The following is a 23,008-nucleotide window of genomic DNA, read 5'->3' as shown; positions in this document are numbered from 1 at the left end:
AATTAGCATCACTCAAAAGTGTACTGTATAGTCTCCAGGAGGTTTAGAAGAGTTAATGTCTCCCCAATTGCCTAATTTGCTACTTAGGATTGACAGGGACACAGAAGGAAACAGATACCAATAGCAGTTAGTAGACTGAAATAAAATGGAAAGGAATCTAAGCATTTTCTTTCATGTCTTCAGGGCATTATTTCTGTCTACTATTCACCTGCTCTAATTATCCTGGCAGCTCACTTAAATTACATTATTTCTGCTCCTAACAAGATGAGCCAGATTTCCCCCAGTGCCAAAGACACAGTATCATCAACACAAAGTCTTGATGATACCCTAGTGACTTCAAAGTGTTAATCCATCTCACAGGATGCTTATCTGGGTTCCAAGGAATGGCATGCTCCAGGGAAAATTTGGCTCCATGTGAAATGGCTTTAGTACACAAGCAACAGCACTGTTCAATTTGTTTTTCCTATATTTACATTAGGTAAACATTGGCAACAAGACTTGGATTTTGAAGCAAACATAGCACCATGCCTGCTGCTTATATTTGGCTGCTTTCAGGTCAATTAATGCCTCTTAAATTCCTAAAGCAGGTGCTAATCTGGTATTTAAACTGCTGAGCCACTGGCATAATTTCCCTGTAAAGAAAACTTTGAAGTACCTTGCATGAGAGTTTTAAAGAACAAATAAACAAAGGCATTACTTTCCCTTATACGTCAAGTTGTTTTTAACAAGAAGCATATCCGAATGAAATGTTTTAGAACTAGCTTAAGCAACTTTCTCTGAAATAGTAAAGAATATTGACACATCTTGATCTTTCTCTATGAAATCTTTATTTTTGAGTGAGTCTCTAATTCGTTAATACAAATGAAATACTGAATAAAAGTCAGTATCTTCACTATGGGTTCTTTCTTTTTATTGTCAAAGTGATGTACAAAGGGATTACAGTTACATAAATAAGGTAATAAGAGAAGGTGTCATTTTTTTATCATTTTACCATCATTTCTACCATATTTTTTAAGACACTAGATAAGCTTTCTGAAATAAATAGTGCCTGATCTGGATTGTAAAGTATAATGTTTGAATTTTGTAAGTATTAAAGAGAAGCTACCCAGAAGGAAAACATAAAATAACGACAACAACAAATAATAATAAAATTAAAACATCAAGAAGAAAAGCCTATAATTTGTTTAAAGAAAAAAGTCTAGACTGTTGTGAAATTAAATGTGTATGAGGAGAGGAAGGGAGGGGCGGGGAAGGTATAAGGGAGCGGAGGAGAATAGAACAAGATGGAAGCAATAAAATCAAGAACTGTTGGACTGGGTGGCTCACTGCATGAGAAAGAAAAGTAATCCATTTGTTTAGAGGCCCTAGGAAGACTTCTTGCAATACTGAAATCCCACCTACACAAGAAGATATCCCAGAATAGGTGTGATTAAAGGATTAGGTGAGGTATTGGGACAATTGTTGTTTGAAGTACTTGTTATTTGAATTGTATACTTCAGGAATAAAGTATTATGCCCAGAAATTATGCAGGTGGGTACCTTGCTATGCAATGATTGGCCTCGATGCTGTATTGGCAACTACATACATTGTATCATCTCAGTTGAAAAAATATCTTAATCTTATATCTGTTGCTCTGAATGATTTTTACACACATTTATAAAAGGAAGTCACATATTATAGACTTAGGGAAGCATGTTTGCAGTTCAAACTTCGCAGTTGACAGCAATGTTTCCTTGTGGCTAGGCGTCTCCTGACACTCCTCATGGTGCCCTGACACCTGTTCACAGCCAAAATGTGTGCCGACAACCAGAGACCCACCTCTTGCTGGCTTTTCTGAGCCATGATAAATTTCTGGTTCTTTTCTTTGTTCCTCAATTTCAATGATTGTAAACAGAAAGCATATTTACGTAACCATTGATAATATAATAAGTGAGAGTTATAATGAGACTAAGATAATTTTACAGTGCTGGTGAGGTCAGAATTTTCAAGGAGAGACTCCGTGGACTCCAAAAGAATTCACAGCGTTGATGAGAAGACTTGAAATGGTGAGAAGAACAGCCGGCCACACAAAACCCCGCACATGGCATTTCTGAATGCTAATGAATGCCTTTCCAAGATAGAGTAGCACTTCTCCTTTTCCTTTGGCTAGCGCAATCCACTTCATATAACAACAACAAAAGAGTACATTTGAAATTCCTGCCATAATTATTGTGGCATCATTTGACCATTATATCTAAGCATTAAAAAAACACCATTTTCATATTAAAGTTATGTCATTCTTGTCTTTCCAAGAATTGAATCCCACCTACATTTAGTCACTTTATGTTTCTTTATCATTTTTTAGAGATATATTTTACTAATGTCTCATTTATTCTGGAAAATACATTGAATAGTCTTCAAATTGGATAAAGTGGTAACTGAATAGAATGGTAATAAAATAGAGTACTTATGCAATCTTTACTCTCAGCTAAATAACTTTGATTCTGAGCGACTGAAATGCACTATTTTATGTCTTTCTGAAAATAATTTAGATATCAGGTATTTCATGAGCTTCTTTTTAAAGCTGAGAACCTGAAATTCAGAGGCTGCTTTTCACTAGGATTTGTCACATTGTTCATTAATTACCAGTTCCTAACTGCTTTCTAATTTTCAAAGATTTGTTGACATCTCTCATCTGTTTCTCCTTCATCACTTACTCTCTAGTTCTTTATGATTATTTATGCCTTTATTTAACTGCCACCATCAGAGAAGAATTTTAGTAGAGTCAAAATAACCACATATATCATAACGTTTATAAGAAATCTGCAAGAGAGTTTTCACATTAAAAGTCATATTTCTGTATCATATTTTGCGTAAAATATATATTTGTATAAACACACACACACAGTGCATAGCTCCTAAGTCGATAAAAGGCTTCTAAATGGAGTACTTTATTACTTTCATTTTTATTTTCCTCTTAGGCATGCCCATAGAAAGGAATGTGGATCTGTTTAAAGAGATTTGTAACAGAGCCATGAAGGAGCACAAGGTAAGCTCCTAGCTGGTCTTATGCCATAAGCCATTTGGATCTGTGGTACATGAAGTGTTACTTATGTAAAAGGATGCAAAAGCTACTGATTAGTTGTAGAAGTGTTGGGCAACAGATGCTTAGATGAACTGTTCAGGCACAGATCATTGCTGGCAGTGATGGGTCTGAGTCTAAACGCAATAATGATTCATATCATTTTAGTTACATGGGCTGTTTACTTATTTATTTTTCTTTGAGTTGGGTAAAATTTTCCTCATACTTTTTGGACATTCAACTCTTGTCTGATATGTCATTTGCAACTACTTTCTCTCCTTCTGTGTGCTGCTATTTTGTTTTGTTGATTCTTTTTCCGTGCAGGAAATGTTTACTTTAATGTAGTCCCACTTGAACTCACTTATGCTTCCATTCCATAGCTTTTTGGTGTTATACGGAGGAGGAAATCCTTGCCAAGACCAACATTAAAGGTTTTTCTATATACTTTATTCTAAGAGACTCACAGACTCAAGTCTTTCATTTAATTCTTCATTCTTTTCTGCTTGATTTATTTTATAAGATGTAAGAGTCCAATTCCACTTCTCTCACGTGGATCTCCAACTTTTGCAGTGTTACTTGCTGAACAGACTTTTTTTTTGCCATTTGTGTTCTTGGTACACTTATTAAAGATGAGCTGTGGAAGAGGAAAAGAGGGGGAAGGGACTGGTATAGCCTGGAAAATAAAAAAAAAGTGAAGGAAGGGGAGTAATGGGTGAAAATATTAAAAGGGTTGACATTGCTCAAGATGCATTGTGCTCAAAACTGCTAGGCTAAATAGCCACTTCTTTGTACAATTATTTGAAGTTAACATTTACTAAAAAATGAAGGGCTGTGTGTACATATGTGAGTAGCCATATTTCTAGTCCCACTATGTCTCCTTCTGTTTTTTTTTGTTTGTTTGTTGTAAAGATGATGTACAGAGGGGTTACAGTTACACGAGCAAGGTAATGAGTACATTCCTTGTTGAGCAATGTTACCTCTTCCTTTGTTGTTCTCCCACTATCCTTTCCCTCCCCCACTTCTCTCACTCCTTCCCCCCACCTCTTGAAGTTGTGAAGTTCATTTCCAATATACTGTCTTGTTGCAATGGGTCAGCCTGTGTCTTCCTATCAGTGTTTTGTTGTTCCCCTTCCCCTCCCCAGGTTAGACAAATGTACATACAAGATTCAGGGGATGCAAATCAAGTACAATGATAAGAGGGGATATACCATAGTGGGAACAACATACAAAGGAAACAACAACAACAACAACAACAAATCACATAGTATATTAAAAACAACAATAACAGAGAAAGACCTCTTTTGTCCTTATCTTGGAATTCATTTCACTTAGCATCATCTCATATGGTCATATGTACATAGTTTTTGAGCTTTTCTGCTCATCTGATAAAATTATCCTAGATCTATACTAATTATTGTAAATGAGAGAAACCATGAGATCTATATTTCTTTAAGTCTGGCTTACTTCACTTAATATGATGTTTTTTCAAGTCTTTCTATTTCCTAACAAACAGGATGGTGTCATTCTTTCTGATGGAAGCATAGAATTCATATCTATCTATCTATCTATCTATCTATCTATCTATCTATCTATCTATCTATCTATCTATGTAGATATATATATATATATATATATATATATTATTTTCTTGGTCCATTCATCTACTGAGGGGTATCTGGGTTGGTTGTATATCTTAGCTATGGTGAATAATGCTGTGATAAACATAGTTTTGCTGGTAGATTTACTATGGACTTGTTTGTGATCGTTTGGATAACTGCCCAAAAGTGGGATTGCTGAGTCATAAAGGAGCTCTATGTGTAGCCTTTTTTAAATTTATTTTTTATTGTGAAAATACTGTACAGAGGGGTTACAATTACATGGGCAAGATAATGAGTACAGTTCTTATCAAGCATTGTAGCCTGCTCCTTTGTTTCCCCTTCCCATCCCTTCCCATCCCCCCCCACTGAATCCTCCTCCCCCCTCACCAAAGTTGTAAAGTTCGTTTTTCAACATAACAACTTGTACATCTCATTGTTGCAGTGGGTCCACCTGTATCCCTGTTTTAACGATTTGTTTTTTCCTTTCCCCTGCAGAAGTTATACCAACATCATATACAATGAAAGCAGGGGTTATACCGTGGAGGAGGGACATACAAAACAACAAAGAAATAATCTTACAAATATGTTAGAAACAATCACATGAAAGAAAAAAAAATACATATGTTAGGGTTCATTTCACCTATCATCAACTTATCTGACCTTTTCTGCTTGACTCAGACATATACTAGTTATAGCAAATAAGGGAAACCATGGGACCTATGTTTCTTTGGGCCTGGCTTACTTCACTTAATATAATTTTTTCCAAGTCTTTCCATTTCCTAACAAATGGGGCAATGTCATTCTTTCTGATGGAGGCATAGAATTCCATTGTGTATATATATATACCATATTTTCTTGATCAATTTGTTTACTGAGGGGCATCTGGGTTGGTTCCATATTTTAGCTATGGTAAATAATGCTGTAATAAACATATTTGTGCTGGTAGCTTTAGTGTGGTCTTGTTTGTAAACATTTGGGTAAATGCCCAAAAGTGGGATTGCTGGGTCATAGGGGAGCTCTATGTGGAGTCTTTTGAGGAACCTCCATACTGGTTTCCAAAGTGGTTGAACAAGTTTACACTCCCACCCACTTGAGCTACAGCACCACTTCTGGTTTTCTGGCGGTTTATTGGAAATAAGAGTTTCACGGACTTTCCTGCCCAGTCTGGCTTTGAACCTCAATCCTCAGATCTCAGCTTCCTGAGTAGCTAGAATTACAGGCATGAGCCACCAGTGCCAGGCTCAAATATAGTGAAAGCAGGGGTTATACTGTGGGGGAGGGACATACAAAGGAACAAAGAGATAATCTTATAAATGCATTAGAAACACATACATGAAAGAAAAAAACATTAAAATACACATCTAAGGGTTCATTTTCCTGACATCACATTATCTGACCTTTTCCGCTTGACTCATACATCTACTAGATATCGCAAATAAGGGAAACCATGGGACCTATGTTTCTTTGGGCCTGGCTTACTTCACTTAATATAATTTTTTCCAAGTTTTTCCATTTCCTAACAAATGGGGCAATGTCATTCTTTCTGATGGAGGCATAGAATTCCATTGTGTATATATACCACATTTTCTTCATCCATTCATCTACTGAGGGGCATCTGGGTTGGTTCCATATCTTAGCTATGGTAAATAATGCTGCAATAAACATAGTTGTGCTGGTAGCTTTAGTGTGGTCTTGTTTGTAAACATTTGGGTAAATGTCCAAAAGTGGGATTGCTGGGTCATAGGGGAGTTCTATGTGAAGTCTTTTGAGGAAACTCCATACTGCTTTCCAAAGTGGTTGAACAAGTTTACATTCCCACCAACAATGATGTAAGGTTCCTTTCTATCCACAAACCTTCCAGCATCTGTTGTTGTTAGAGTTCTTGATTTTTGCCATTCTAACTGGGGTGAGGTGTTATCTCAATGTTGTTTTGATTTGCATTTCTTTTATGGCTAGGGATGTTGAACAATTCTTCATGTATCTATTGGCCATCCTTCTTTCTTCTTCAGAGAAGTTTCTCTTTAAGTCTTTCGCCCACTTATTTATTGGGCAGTTGTTTCTTTGGGGATTTGTTGTTGGGGAGTATATTTTAGACATGAAACCTTTGTCCCTTGTAGGGCTTGTAAAGATCTACTCCCAGTCCGTGGGCTTTCTATTGATCTTGCTAGCTATGTCATTTGCCCTGCAGAAGCTCTGCAACTTTATGCAATCCCATTTGTCTAACCTTTCTTTGATTTGTTGTGTTTCCAGGTCTCTATTCAAAAAATTTCAGCCTGAGCCAAGGAGACCTAGGGTTTCTCCTATTCCATCCTGTAATGTTTTCAGAGTGTCTGCTTTGAGTTCAAGGTCTTTGATCCATTTGGAGTTGATGCTGGTGCAGGGTGATATATAAGGATCTAGCTTTAGTTTTCTACATGTAGTTAACCAATTTTGCCAGCACCATTTACTGAAGAGGCTGTCTTTCTTCCATTCTATTGTTTTAGCTCCCTTATCGAAGATTAGATGGCTATAGGTCTGTAGGTTCATTTCTGGGTTTTCAATTCTACTCCATTGGTCCTGAGGTCTGTTCTTATGCCAATACCAAGCTGTTTTGATTACTATGGCTTTATAGTAGAGTTTGAAATTTGATATTGATATTCCTCCAGCAGTGTTCATTCCGTTGAGGAGCGTTTTTGCTATTCGGGGTCTTTTATTGTTCCATATGAATTTTTGGATTGCCTCTTCTATTTCCTTGAAGAATGAGGGTGGAATTTTGATAGGTATTGCATTGAATTTGTAGATAGCCTTGGGAAGTATTGCCATTTTCACGATGTTAATCTTTCCAATCCAGGAGCATGGGAGGCTTTGCCATTTTTTTAGTTCTGTGTTGATTTCCTTTTTCAAGATTTTAAAGTTTTCATCATAGAGGTCCTTCACTTCTTCAGTTAATTCCTAGGTATTTTATTTTTTGTGGGGCTATTACAAATGGAGTTGCTTTCCTAATTTCAGCCACACTTTTCTAGTTGTTGGAATACAGAAAAGCCATTGATTTTTGGGGGTTAATTTTATAACCTGCTACTTTGCCAAAGTTTTGAATCAGCTTGTGTAATTTGGGAGTGGAGTCTATGGGATTCTTTAAATACAAGGTCATGTGATTCTTTAAATACAAGAATATGTCATCTGCAAAGAGGGCGAGTTTTATTTCTTCTTTCCCTATTTGGATCCCCTTTATGTCTGCATCTTGTCTTATTGCTGTAGCTAGGCATTCTAATACTAGATTGAAGAGAAGTGGAGAGAGTGGGCATCCTTCTCTTGTTCCTGAGTTAAGAGGAAATGGCTTTAGTTTTTCACCATTGAGTATAATGCTGGCTGTAATTTTGTCATATACAGCCTTTATTGTATTGAGGAATGTTCCATGGATTCATAGTTTTTCCAAAACCTTCATCATGAAGGGGCGTTGGATCTTGTTGAATGCTTTTTCTGCATCTATAGAGATAACCATGTGGTTCTTATTCTTGCTCCTGTTGATGTGGAGAATGATATTAATTGATTTTGCGTATAATGAACCAGCTTTGCATCCCTGAAATGAATCCTGTTTGATCATGGTGTATGATTTTTTGGATGAATTGTTGAAGTCGATTGGCCAAAATCTTGTTGAGAAGTTTTGCATTAATATTCATCAAAGAAATGGGTCTATAGTTCTCTTTCATTGATGAGTCCCTGCCTGGTTTTGGGATGTGGGTTATGATGGCTTCATAGAATGTGTTCGGTAGTGAGCTTTCTCTTTCAATTTCATTGAAGAGTTGGAGGAGTATTGGTGTGAGCTCTGCTTTGAAGGCCTTGTAAAATTCTGCTGTAAAACCATCTGGTCCTGGACATTTCTTAGCTGGGAGGTCTCTTATTGCTGTTTCTATTTCAATGCTTGATATGGGCCTGTTAAGATAGTTTAACTCATCTTGGTTTAGTTTTGGCACGTCAATATTTGCTAGGAAGAGGTCCATTTCTGTCAAGTTCTCAAACTTATTAGCATAAAGTTTTGAGAAGTATTCCCTTATAATGTTCTGAATATTGGTTGTTTCCGTGGTGATGTTTCCATTCTCATCTCTGAGTTTATTAATTTGGGTGTGTTCTCTTCTTTTTCTGATAAGATTTGCTAAGGGTCTGTCAATTTTGTTAAGTTTTTCGAAGAACCAACTCTTTGTTTTGTTGATTCTTTCTATAGATTTTTTGGATTCTAATTCATTTAATTCTGATTTGATTTTGATTATTTCTTTCCATCTAGTGGATTGGGGTTTATCTTGCTGCTCTTTTTCAAGGAGGTTTAGATGTGTCATTAAATTGCTAGTTTCAGATCTCTCCAATTTGTTGATGTAGGAGCTCAGAGCTATAAATTGCCTATGAGTACTGCATTTGCTATGTCCCAGAGGAGCTGGTAATTTGTGTGTTCTTTTTTGTTGAATAGCATGAACATTTGAATTTCCTTTCTAATCTCTTCCATGACCCACTCATGATTCAGCAGTGTGTTGTTCAGACTCCATGTGATACCGGACTTTCTTTGGTGGCTTTTGGTGTTGAGTTCTAATTTTATTCGCTTGTGGTCAGAGAGAATGCAAGGTATAACTTCAATGTTTCTGAATTTAGACAAGTTTGCTTTGTGGCCTAAAATGTGGTCTATTTTAGAAAATGCTCCATGTGCGGCTGAAAAAAATGTGTATTCTGTTTCAGCTAGGTGAAATGTTCGGTAGATGTCTGTTAAGTCAAGTTGATCTATGCAGCGAATAGATATTTAGAATTGTAATATCCTCCTGAAGGAGAGATCCCTTAATTAGTATGTAGCGACCTTCTTTATCTCTTCTCACAAATTTTAATTTGAATTCTATTTGATCTTATATTAGGATTGCAACTCCCGCAAGTTTATGGGGGTCGTTTGCTTGGTAGATTTTGTTCCAGCCTTTAACATTGAAAATGTGTTTGTTTTTATGGGCAAGATGTGACTCCTGCAGGCAGCAGATAGAAGGGTCTTGTTTTTTAATCCAACTAGACAGTCTATGTCGCTTAATTGGAGAGTTCAGTCCGTTAACGGTAAGAGATAGGACTGAGAGGTATTTGGGAGTTCCTGCCATGTTACGCACCTTCTTGGGGCTGCAAAAACTGGGTTCTTCCTATGGTTCTTGGATTCTCAGTTTGGGTGCAGTTTCTTGGCCTTTATTGTGTTCTTGTTGGTTTTCTATGTGTAAGACATCTTTAAGAATCTTTTGTAGGGCTGGTTTGGTGGAGATGTATTGTTTCAATTTTTCTTTGCTATGGAAGATTTTTATCTGGCCTTCAGTTATGAAGGAGAGTTTAGCTGGGTGCAGTATTCTTGGTTGATAGTTGTTTGTTTTTAGGGCATGGCATACATCATTCCAGGCTCTTCTTGTTTTGATTGTCTCTGCTGAGAAATCTGAGGTGATTCTAATTGATTTCCCTTTATAGGTGATTACCCTTTTCTCCTTGACAGCTTTAAGGATCTTTTCCTTGGTCTGAGTTGATCCTGTGTGGATTATAATGTGACAGTGAGATGTCCTATTCTGATCTGGTCTATTTGGGGTTCTAAAAGCTTCTTGTATATGAATAGGCCTATCTTTTTGTATGTTTGGGAAGTTCTCTGCTAGGATCCTGTTAAACAAATTTCCTAGACCATTAACTTCTGTTTCTAGGTGCTCCTCTACACCCATTATCCTTAGATTAGGCCTTCTGATGGTGTCTTCCAGGTGTTGGATAGATCTATCATATTTTTTGGACTTGTCTTGGATAGTTTTATGTTCTTTCTCTATAATATCTAGGCTGTCTTCAATCCCTGAGATTCGATCTTCTGCATGGTCTAACCTGCTGTCAAGACTCTCTACGTTGTTTTTTTATCTCTTTTCCTTCTAATTGTTCAGCTTTGATGGCTTCAAGTTCTTTGTTGAAGCTCTGTTTTAGGTCTTCTATGAATTTCTTTACTTCCTTAATTTGGTGTTCAGTGTTTGTTCTCAAATCACTTAGTTGATTGGTTATGGTTTCTTTGGGCTCCCATTCCTTCTGTTGGGTTCCATTCAGCATTCCCTTTGTGGTCTCCCTGACTTCCTTCAGCTCTTTGTTAATGGATTCCATGAATGCCTTTAGTGATCTTTGTGTATTCTCTACCTGGTCTCTCAATTCCTGAATTACTCTTTGATTAGCTTCCTCCGGTTGGTGGGATTCCTGTAGTTCTCTTTCCTCCCATTGTTGGTATTCTTGCAATTCTCTTTGTGTGTTCTCAGCCTGCTCATGCCATTCCTCCCTTTCTCTTTGAGTATTCTCAAGTTGTTCATGCAAATCCTGTATCAGTTTTTGAGTAGCTTCCTCACGCTTATGATATTACTGTATAAACTTTTGGGATGCCACTTCTCTCTCCCTATCACACTCATACAGAGTCCTTTGTAAGTTGTCAAACTTCTCATTTATCATGTTTGCCAGCAGTGTTTGTAGAGCTATTTGGGAACTCTCCTCTGGATTATTCATTATCTGTTCTGACCCCTGATTATCAAGATTGGGAATTGAGATACCCAGATTTGCCATTTTTCTTGTGTTTTTCCAGCTTACTCTGCCCATTTGACATGAAAATAGCACCAGTTTTGGGCTAGATCACTATCTTAAAGCAACCATCAACCAAAGTTTGCATTTGTACAGTCAATAGTCTACATATACAATCTAGTTCAACAGATACATCTATTCAACATCAAACAACTATATTTTAATGGGCTTTGAACCGCAGAGAAGAATTTGGAAAACTAGAAATTATTAGGGTTAGGGAGAGATGTGGGTAAAAAATAGGAATAGATTGGTGTGGGGAGGCACAGTGAGAGTTAACTGTGTCCTAATCTCATTGCAGGAAATAGGTTGGGTAGGATGCAAGTAGAGAGAGAGAGAAAAAGAAGAAAGGCAAAGGGAAATGAAAAGAGACCAGAAAAAAAATAGAAACGTAAAAATTAATATTATTATGGGGAATAAAAGACCATCTATATAGAGAGGAATGTGAATATATTGACAAAAGGGGAGGGACATAGAGGAGAAGTGAAAAAATTTTAAAAATGCTTAAATATTATATAGGTATAAAGAGGTAGTATTGCTATTAAGGAATTAAGTCTCAGAGGTTTTGAATTGAGTAATAAATTTGTGGATTAAGTGTGTACACAATGGGGGATAGGGTTTACTAATTAACTATGGGTTTATCTGAGGATGTGCAGGACAAGAGTTAAGTCACATAAAGAAGATCAAAAGAGAGGAAAAGTTGAAAAGGATAAGAAAGGGAGAAAAAAGATCAGAAGTTCAGTAGAGCTAGACAAAAAACAAAAAAATAATTAAGAAAGAAAGAAAAAGAGAAAGAAGACAAGAAAAGAAAGGAAAACGCACATTCACGTATTCCTAAAATGAAAAGTATAAGTTACTGGAAAACAATTATTTTTTCAAAAAAGGCAAAAAATAAAAATTAATAAAAGTTTTAGAAACGGAAAAAAAAATTTATATATATAAGGTACCAAAAAAAAAAAAAAAAGAAAAAAGAAAAGAAGAAGAAGAAGAAAAAAAAAAGTTCTTTGATTTTTAAAAAAAAAATTTTGGGGAGGGGTGGGAAGAATCCTGTATCTCCCTTTTGTCTGTAACCAGCCTCTTGTTGGAGTCTCTGGTCAGCTTGAGGTCCTGTGGCTTGATTGGTTTCTTAAGTCAGTTTGTTTGAACAGGCAGAAAAATGCTCTGGTTTACCCAAGATTTTGAGATCCCCCTCCCAGGTTAGTTTAATGGGAGGGTGATCTGCTTTGAGAATCACAAAAGAGGGGGATGCAGTGATGAGGCTAGGTTCTGCGTAGAGTTGAGTCCTTTCAACAAACAGTAGCTTTTCCCTGGGGCTATTTTGTGAAAAACTCACAGAGCCTAGCCTGGAGTCATTCTCAGGGTTTCTGTTTTTCAATTGATTGTGGAGGCTGCTAGAGGGAGGGGCAGCCTCTGGCTCTGGTTACCCAGTGAGGTAAGTCACTCCAATGGCTGGTGCCTGAGCTGGGTGACTTTTCCCTGGATGGAGCTGAGTCTGGCAGGTCACTTCGCCGTTAAGTTCTTGTGACCTGCTAAATGACTCGTTTTATTCCAAGGCCTGAGTTGGAGCTGGTAGCTCCTCCGAGCTTTGTCCGTAAGCAAGATGGAGATCACTGGTGCTGGGGGAGGGGAGGGGTGGCCTTCCCTCCTCTGCTCCCTGAGAAGTAGTGAGGACGTCGGGCTTCTACTCATGCTGAGTCTTGGTTGTGGGTCATCTCTGGTCTGCAAACTGCAGGATGAAGATGTCTGCTCCTTGTCGGTTCTTGTTGATGTTGAGTAGAATCCGCTTGCCCGCTGCGTCTGGCTCCTTCATCTCGAACTCTCTGTGTGAGCGCTCAGGTATGGCTCCGGCTGAGGTGGGCGCCACGACCTTGCCGCCGCAGCAGCAGGTGCTGGCAAGCGCTCAGATGTGTCTCCTTGTCTTGGCTTCCCCTCTCTTGTCTAACTCTCTGTCTTGTGGTGGCACACTTGGTGTGATTCTCTGTCTTAGGACTGTTCACTGGAACTCTAAAACTGCTTTCTATGCGAGAGCTTGTTCAGATTCCAACTTCTCCTCTGCCATCTTCCCGGAACCCCCTCTCTTAATTTATTCCTCTATTACCATTTTTTTCAACTGTTCAAAAAGTTTAAATGTTATTGTATTTTTCTTACTTGATAACATCAATGTTTAACAATCTGAGTGTATTCATAAATAACTAAATTAGAGACTGGGAAGGTGACTCAGTGGTAGAGTGCTTGCCTTGCCTGCCTGAGGCCCTGGGTTCGATTCCCCAGCACCACATATGCAAAAAGAAAAAAAGCCAGAAGTGGTGCTATGGCTCAAGTGGTAGGGACAGCACCCAGGCCCAGAGTTCAGGCCCCATGACCGGTCCCCCTCCCAAAAAAATTATCATCAATACATTTATTTTAAGCCTTCCTTTATCCTTTGTGCAATGAATTACTTTCTATTAATCATTAATTCACTATTTCCTTACTACATACTGACAAGCTTTATAATCAATAAATAGACCCTTCAATTGATTTCATTTGGATACTAGTAGAAAAACAATGTAATGTACTCAAATAAAACTTTGAAAATCAATATATCTCAGGAAAGGAATAAATAATTAGTTATGATTAAGTCGGGTTGCCAAATTTAGGTGCTTTTCACAAATTTATTATTAAAATGTGTTAGTTAATTTTTAGCACATTGAGTATTCCTGGCATATTAATTTTATCATTAACATTGTTCTATATATGTTAAAAATCTGAGCTGTGTAAACTAATTTTAATTTTACTCTATTTCAGGGTGTTTGGTTCTGTTAATGTACTTAATTTGAACTGAGAATCAGAACTAAATTTGACCTGTCAACCATTTTATATTTTAATATGTGTGATCTAGACCAGCGTTTTCTTTTAAAATTTTCCTCTTGGTTCACTTTGGACAACTGTAATGCAGGGCAGATGGCTGGCTCTTTGCTGGTAGGCACATCTCACCGAGTTTCCGCTGGTGTTGTTTCAGCTAGGTAGGATGAACTGATGAAAATGACATGTTAAGTCTGTTTTGGAAAGAAACAGATAGAGAAACAGAGAGAAAGAGAGAAATGCCAGAATTATTGGGCCATTATCCTTGATCTGATTATTCACGATGTTTCTCAAATTGGATATGGAAACAAATACCAAGCCATGACCCATGAGATTTCTCATATGATTGGAACTTACTACATATGTAATAAATAACTGATTTGGGGAGAAAGATATGAACATCTTTTGTCTTTGTGTTCCTATTTAAAATGAGAAGACAGAGTGAGGGTTTTCTTTTCTTAATTTTTATTTTTATTGTGCTCTTTACTTCAAAATGTGCTGTTATTGACGAGGAAAGCCTTCAGCAGAACAGAGTTGACTGTTAATTAAATGAACTGCCTTACAGAGTGGTCGTCAACACCCTGTCCCTGTAATTACATTGATGAAGTTGACTTAGAGAATTTTATTTGGAAAAGGAAAAAAAAAAGATTTTCACACTGTTTGAGAGCAGATGTTACTGTATTCAGTCTTTACTATTTCTTTATTCTTTGAAATATTAAATCCAACATTCAATAATTAATTCTTTCATGATAAAATATGAGGATTTAATATAAAAAGAGTATTTGTGTGTCTCAAGCACTATCAAACTGAACTCTGATATTCAGCAGGAGTAGCTATACTGCTATTTAGAGAAAACATCCTCAAATCCCTTCTCCCTCTCTCCCTCTTTCTCTCTCCTCAAATCCCTTCTCTCTCTCTCTTTCTCTCTCTCTCATATCATTAGTTCCCATTTACAATTGCTATTACTAGTGGAGAGGCCTAAGAAAAGATGTACATATATATCTTACTCCAAACATTCATTCTTTGTATATCCTTTTTTTTTTATTGTGAAGGTGATGTACACAGGGGTTACAATTGCATAAGTAAGGTAATAAGTACATTTCTTTTTAAACTTATTATCCCTTCCTTCATTTTTCTCCTACTTTTTGTCCCCCCAATCCTCCCCCCACCAGTTGTAAAGATCATTTGCAAAGTATTGTCTTGTGTATATCACTGTTGCATTAGTTTCCCCTTGTCTTTTGTCTCACCATTTGTTGTTTCCCTTCCCTTCCCTAATTCAGATAAACATATATAAAATACCAAATTCAAATACAGTGACAACAGGGGATACACCATAGGGGGAAGAACATTCAAAAGAAAAAAAAAATATATATATATATATTACATTAAAAACAACAACAACAAATAAAAAGCTCTTGTCTCCCTTTCTTGGAGTTCATTTCACTTAGCATCATCTTGAATGGTCATATATACATAGCTATTGAGCTATTCTGATCATCTCCTAAGATTATCCTAGATGTATAGTATTAATTGGAAATAAGGGAAACCATGGGACCTAGGTCTCTTTGGAGCTGGCTTATTTCAGTTAGTATGATGTTTTCCAAGTCTTTCCATTTCCTTACACATGAGGAGGTGTCATTCTTTCTAATGGAAGCACAGAATTTAATGTCGTTTGAATGATATCAAATTCTTAATTACCACCAAAAGATTATTAAAGATTGTGTTTAGCAGTAACTCAGTCATATTGCAAATTTTTATTCATAACAAAAGATATCTGCTAAGAGAACATGGACAACTAATAATTAATATGACTGGAATTAAGCTTATTAGGGAATATATATATATATGCTAAATTTAGTTTAAAAAATAAAATTTGAGGGGAAATAGAGTACCACACACAGGCCATGTACCTTTAGAATTTTCTTATTCCACGAACATAATTCTTCCATATTGCTTGTGAAATTTTACAGTGATGTTTGTGTTTTTGTTCTTCTACCCTTATGCAAGTTTCTATCCTAAGCAATTTCAAACCCCAACCCTTTTCAAAGCTCCTGAATATGTCAGATGATCAGATCTACACTAAGGAAAGGTCTTAAGACATTTAGAACTCTTGTACATTTTTAAAAATAAATTTTACTTGGCATTGGTAATCAACCTATTGCGATTATTTATGCAAATCCTGTACTTATCTGGGTTATTTTGTTTTCTGAAAGAAGGAGCTTTCATCTTTTCAACAAATTCTAGTGGAATATATGCAAATGACTGTCTCCTCCTCTAAAAAATTAACAAATTAAAATGATGTAGTAAATGCTGGTTGGTTTGGCTACCTGTGAGCATATGAAAAAGGAAATTACCCAGTCCCTTTTAAGTTATAGCACTTTAAAAATTATCAAAGATTAATTCATATTCATTATTCATTTCATTAAATTTCATTTCCATATTTATTTAGGGAACTATTCAAAAACTTTGGCTACTGAGGAAGTAGTCAGGTATTTAGCAATCACTAGGAAGTTCTGCTGATTCATCTCCATTTGGTAGCACTGTGGGATTTTCACTCGCTGCTAATTGCACAGCCCCTTGCATGATTCACTCCAGTTCCATTGAAACAGATGCACACCTTGCCATTACAACTGCTGAATTTTTAACTGAACCTCAGGTTGTATTGCTTGATTTCTGGTGAGGAGGCTTACATGGATAATGGGATGGTAAATGTAGTGTAATTTATTAATCATACCTTAGTCATTATTGAGAAAAGCTGAATCTTTAGGGTTTTCTCTTTCATGACCCCATTGTTTCACTTTTCAAATTCAATTCATATACATTTTGGAGAGAATTTAAAGTTGTAACTTCATATATGCCTTATATTAGGTACCTATATGGTACATTAATCATTGTGAAATAATTCATAGGAATTTGGTTACTTAATTGTGATCTATTTTATTATCTTTTCTCCTGCATTTAATTAGCATCAAGTATATGCACTAGGGGTTTCATGTGGACATATCCATATATGCATATAGTGTATGTTTCCATATTTTCCAGTGTCTGACTCTAACCTATAACTACATTGGAGCTACATTACCACTCTCAAATTTAGAATGCTGTTGATTTCTAAATCAGACACTGTAGTAAAATAATTTGCTTAATAATAAATACTTTTATAAAACAGCAATTTGACTCCAAAATAAAATTGTTTTAGTCTAAGAAAAGATAAATTAGAAAATAGAAGATGTGAATTAAGTGAATCCGGATTGGATTCCTACTCTAACATTTTTTGTTTGTTTGTAAGTGCTAGGGATTTTATTTAAGCCACTCTTAGTTTTTCACAGAAGTATTCACTTGAAATATTTTGGAGAATCATGATTTACCTACTAGGCATATGTGTTCATTGAAGATAATAATAGGAATTTCAATTAAACTGTATTATATGAAATATATAAACTTAAGAGACCTCTATCTCCATTGTATCACTATTAATAACAAATGTAGTTGTAAAATTATTATGTTTCCCTTAATGACATTCTTTTCAATTTCTAATTCAGATATCACCCACAAAATCAAAGCAGGTGGTTATCAAATCAAGAGTTGCATTTGTGAACAGTCAGTAATGTCAGTGAAAGATGTCATGGTATAACTTTTCACATTAATAGTAGATTCAAAGAACAGCAAGGCAAAAATCTCACTAAAATGTTTGAAGTGGTATTTTTTTTGTGATAGAATTTATCTGTACTTAATGGAATTGAGTAGTTAAACTTGTTTTGTACTTAACAACATAATATGTACACTACCACCATATTCGGGGCAATCATGGTCTATGCAAATTGGACTACTAATATATTCACTCCAATCAGTAAAGTATGTGGAAACTTAGCATTTGCAATATTCAGCTTAGGGAGTAAACAGAATGCAGATGTTCTATAAAAATGAAACAAGACTATGACATAAAATAAATTCATAAAAATATTTAAATCTTAAGCCTACTTCCAAATATTCATCAGGTACCTAATTTGATAAATACATTAATTAGTAGAAAAGTAGGGCAATTAACTGTTTGTGGAGGTTTTTTTCCATTTCAATGGCCTTTCTTAACAATGGGGCAATATGTTTTTATAATTTATCTTTGCTTTCTAGAAAAAAAGGAGAAAAAAGGAAAGAAAATCTGAGCATACAGCACTAAAACATTGAATTTCATGTTGGATTTCTACTCTGCATGGTTTGGGCACCAACCCTAACAGCATATGACTTAAATTGTTATAAAACAACTATTAGTTTTTCATATTTCCACTTTCTTGAGTAAAACAAAATATTTTAGCTGTTGATATACGGCATGTAACATAAAACTAGTATGAATATTTTCAGAGCTCATAGATTTGAAACTCAACCACTTTTTATCATTAGGTTATAAAAATGATGAACTTACAAATAAAAGGTTACATATAGGGGCTAGGAAGGTGGCTCAGTGGTAGAGCGCTTGCCTTGCATGCATGAGGCCCTGGGTTTGATTCCTCAGCACCACATAAGCAAAAAGAAAAAAGCCGGAAGTGGCGCTATGGCTCAAGTGGTAGAGCGCTAGCCTTGAGCTGAAGAACTGAGGGACAGCACCCAGGCCGAGTTCAGGCCCCATGACCGGACCCCCCCCCCAAAAAAAAGGTTACATATAGCCAGAAAACATTAAATAATGCTACACTATCATAGGAAAAATGATTCAACCTATTATATTCCTATTCAAAATACATTAATCATTCCTTCTATCTTTAATGTTTTCTTTTATCAATAGATTAATATAGATTACTAGATATAAATGAAGTATGTGTCAGTGTGTTATATATATTTGTATAGGTTACATATGTGTGTATGTGCCTTATCTTTGTGTTTTAGTTTTTCTTAAAACATCCATTACCTTTATATTTTTTATTTAATATCTAAATATTAATTTTTTAATTGTTTATTTTTTACTATTGTAGACATTTAAGTAGTTGTAGATTTTATACATCTTTTAGAAAAGTTTTACATAAAAATTGTGATACCCTAAAATTCTGTGTTCTATGACACATGCATGAAGAGAACAGGAAAATACAAATACTTCATACTTTTCTTTGCAACCAGAGCAGTGGCTATTAAGAAAGATGAGCCATTTAGGAGATGACCATCAGATGCACTCTCAGCAAATTTGGAATCATTACTGAGTAATGTGCTGAGAGTTACAGGCAGTGGAGAGCCTATTTTGTTGTTGATGGTTGTGACAGAGATGATGCTGTTCAGATGATAGAAGCTTTAGTGGGATATTCTTGATTTTGGAAGAGGCGAGATGTTTAGAAGTATATAGTGGTTTCAGTGGGAAAGATAATAGCTACCTGATGTTGATCAAGTTCTGTGGGGATAATGGGGATTTGTTCCTGGATCTTCATATTATTATCTGTAGATTCAACCCTCCATATCAATTCAAAATGAACTTCATCCATGAGTTCCTCACTCATCTGCTCTCATTTAAAAATTTGGATACACTCATTCTTTAATAGAATAGTACCATAGTTCACTCATTTTACCATGAAGATTTGGCCCTAGATTTTGGATACGCATATTCCTTGGGAGCTTATTAGAAATGCTATACCCTAGACCCCACAACAGACTTTCTGATTTAGAGACTGAATTTTACATACCTGCATTTTACATAATGTACATGCATAGTAATTGTGGCATCTAAACACAATGAAATACTAACAAAGAAAAGGAAAAAAAATAATGTATTTGTCTACTGCCTGTAAGCAATAGCTTGTTGGTGTGTGCCCAGGATTACTGGATAGAAACTTCTATACATAGTAAGTAGTAGCAAAATAGGTGGACAAAGCATTTCCCTGCCAAAAGTTGTTTCAGCCATAGAGGAAAGGGAGGAAAACGCATTACAATAGTACATTTGGCAGTTATCTGTAACTTTCAGAAATATCAGAAGGATATAGACATTCCATGGAAACTATGGACATTCTTTCTTATGCAAAGAAACAAAAGTGCACAGTTAAACAAAATGTCAGCTATATAACCTAAGTTGCCCTGGAGGTGTAAGATTTTCAGTGTTTTAGGGCTTAAAAGCCATTTGCAGCTACAGTGCGCATGACTTAAGTAGTAATGTCTAGTGGCTACAGAAATGAATCTGCACACAAGTTAAGGCTGTGATCCCAGGATTTTTGTTTGTATGGGGAGAATGTTCCTTGCTTCCTTTTTAATGTTAACTGGAAATGAAAGAAATCTAGCATTCAGACCATATAAAACTGTTAATTTTCTTTTCTCCCAGACAATAAGAGAGCTGACATTTATTTGGAGCATGAGGACATATACATGTACTAAGACGACACCTAACAGACTCAATCATTAAGCCTCAGATCTTTGTTTGTGATGATTTTGACATGGCATTGCCTTGACATTACTACACTGAGACTGGGTCGTGCATTTGAGGTAAAACACTAATTGTATTGACAGTGAATTAGAGATGGAACTTGGACAACATACAAAGGAATCTCTGTCTTTCCCAAATCATGACACAAGAATCTATCTATATTGTATCTATCTGTCTATCTATCTGTCTAGCTATCTCCAGAAATGCAAAACCAAGAATAACAGAAAGATAGGGAGATCCTTCTCAGAGATTTTTATCTCTAACAGCTAAAGAGCCTAAAAAGGCTAAATGTCTCACTCAGAAGTTCTTCTATCCCTAAACTTATCATTATTTAAGCACTACAAGCTCTAAATCAAACAGCTCTAAATCCAGGTTGTTGTTTCTAAATGAAAGGCAATAGACATATATATATATATATATATATATATATATATATACTACATTTAATATTATATGTTACCTTTGTGGTATTATATATTACATTTTTTCCTAATTTCATATATTGTGCATATTAAAATTATTTAATTTTTAAATTATCAGCTGCATTCTCAGGATGAATTCTGAGGACACCTACCTATAGAAATGTTTTCAGGTTTTTTGTTTTTTTTTTTTTTTTTTTTGACTGAGACATGCTGCTTGGTAATCCTAGGGTTTGAAATCAGATCCTTATAGTTGCAAGACCAGTCTTTAAGCACTGGAACAAAACTTCTCTCTTGTTTTAACTATATTTTGAATACTTTCTTGCATTTATGCTTAGATCAGTTTGGACTGTGATGCTCATTTTTATACATCTTATGTACCTAAGTTGTGGAGCATAACATCACAATCAACATTTACTGGTTGAAATGAGGTGTTGCAAACTCCTTGCCCAGGCTACTCTCAAACCATTATTCTTCCAATCTATGACACCACACTTAGAGAATGAGTGTTTTTATTGCTTCTAAAGTAAGTGGGATGATAGAGTTTTGGACTGGAAACATTTTTCAGCATTGTCATCATTCTAAACATAAAGCTCGTTTTCTCTGTGGTTCTAGGTATGATGTTACCTAATAAAAAACCATCTCAAGAACTTCTGACATTTTCTAACAAAACCAGAAGTTTCTCAGACTTACATATATCTTCCTTTCTTTTGAAGTTTCTTAGATGTCGGTGGAGATATCCTTGTGCCAACCAGAAAGGATGTGATTTAAAAATTGCTTGTGTGCTCATATGATACCTTTTTTTCTGTAGTCTTCTATTTCTTCCACCACAAAGCTGGAAACTATAAGGAGGATCTAAAACCAATGTCTAAATTCTCCTATTTCTCATGCTCTATTTCCTGAACAAATGCCCCTCTCTCTAGGCAGTTATCCTTCTTCCTCTTTTGTCCTGTTAACTTAAAATCACCACACTATCCACTACTCAAAAAGCACCCCTTTCATTGCATAGTTTTAAGTGTGCTCTTTCCCTTTCATTCAGTGTGAATTCACGTTCATAAGTACAACATTGTTTTAACTTGAGTAATAGTCTTTCAATCCTGAGAGTTTAGCTCTTGCAAATTAAAAGCTTTGAATTCTTTTTTTTTTTTAATTTAATTTTATTTTATTTGTGAACATACTGTACAGAGGAGTTACAATTACATGGGCAGGATAATGCGTACATTTCTTACCAAGCATTGCAGCCTCCTCCTTTGTTTACCCTTCACATCCCTTCCCAGCCTCCCCCCTCCCCCCCAATCCCAATCCTTCTCCTTCCCCCCCTTCCCCCCCCCACCGACGTTGTAAAGCTCGTTTTGGACATGACAACCCTTAGATGTGTATTTTAATGTTTTTTTCTTTCATGCATGTGTTTCTAACACATTTATAAGATTATCTCTTTGTTGCTTTGTATGTCCCTCCCCGACAGTGTAACCCCTGCTTTCACTATATTTGATGTCAGTATAACTTGTGGAGGAGATGGGGAAAAAACAGTTGTTTAAGGAAACAGTTGGACCTGTTGCAACAATGAGAAGTACACGTTGTCATGTCCAAAGCTTTGAATTCTTGATATTTGTATCTGTAGTAGACAAGAATCCTTTATTTATTTTATTTTATTTATTTTGAATCTTTTTATTTATATATAAGAATTGTACAGGGAAGTTTATTGTGATATTGCTATATAGTCAGAATAAGTCTCCTTTTGCAATTCCTTATCCGCTCAGCTGCCTCTGCTGCTGATAAAGATATTTTTTAAATGACAAGAAATAATGATAAAGGTCCAGTAATCCTCATTACTCAGGAGCCTGAGATTTGAGGAACATATTTACCAATCCCAGGCGATCCTCTACATCATCAGCAGAAGTGTAAGCCATGTGTTCTGGGCTCCTCTTGGCTCTTCTTTTTTGCTTAAAGTGTTACTTTCCAAGCCAGTTTGGGAGGCGATGAGCGGTGATTATCTTCAGCTGTGCTATTCTTCTTCTTTTTCTTTTTTTTTTTTGGTCAGTCCTGGGGCTTGAACTCTGGGCTTGGGCACTGACCCTCAGCTCTTCAGCCCAAAGCTAGCGTTCTACTACTTGAGCACAGCACC

The sequence above is a fragment of the Dipodomys merriami genome, unplaced genomic scaffold (genome assembly GCF_024711535.1).
Source record: "Dipodomys merriami isolate MVZ:Mamm:240054 unplaced genomic scaffold, mDipMer1.0.p SCAF_6, whole genome shotgun sequence".
NCBI lineage: Eukaryota > Metazoa > Chordata > Mammalia > Rodentia > Heteromyidae > Dipodomys > Dipodomys merriami.
The sequence above is the reverse complement of the archived record's forward strand: the minus strand, read 5'-3'. Positions refer to the sequence as shown.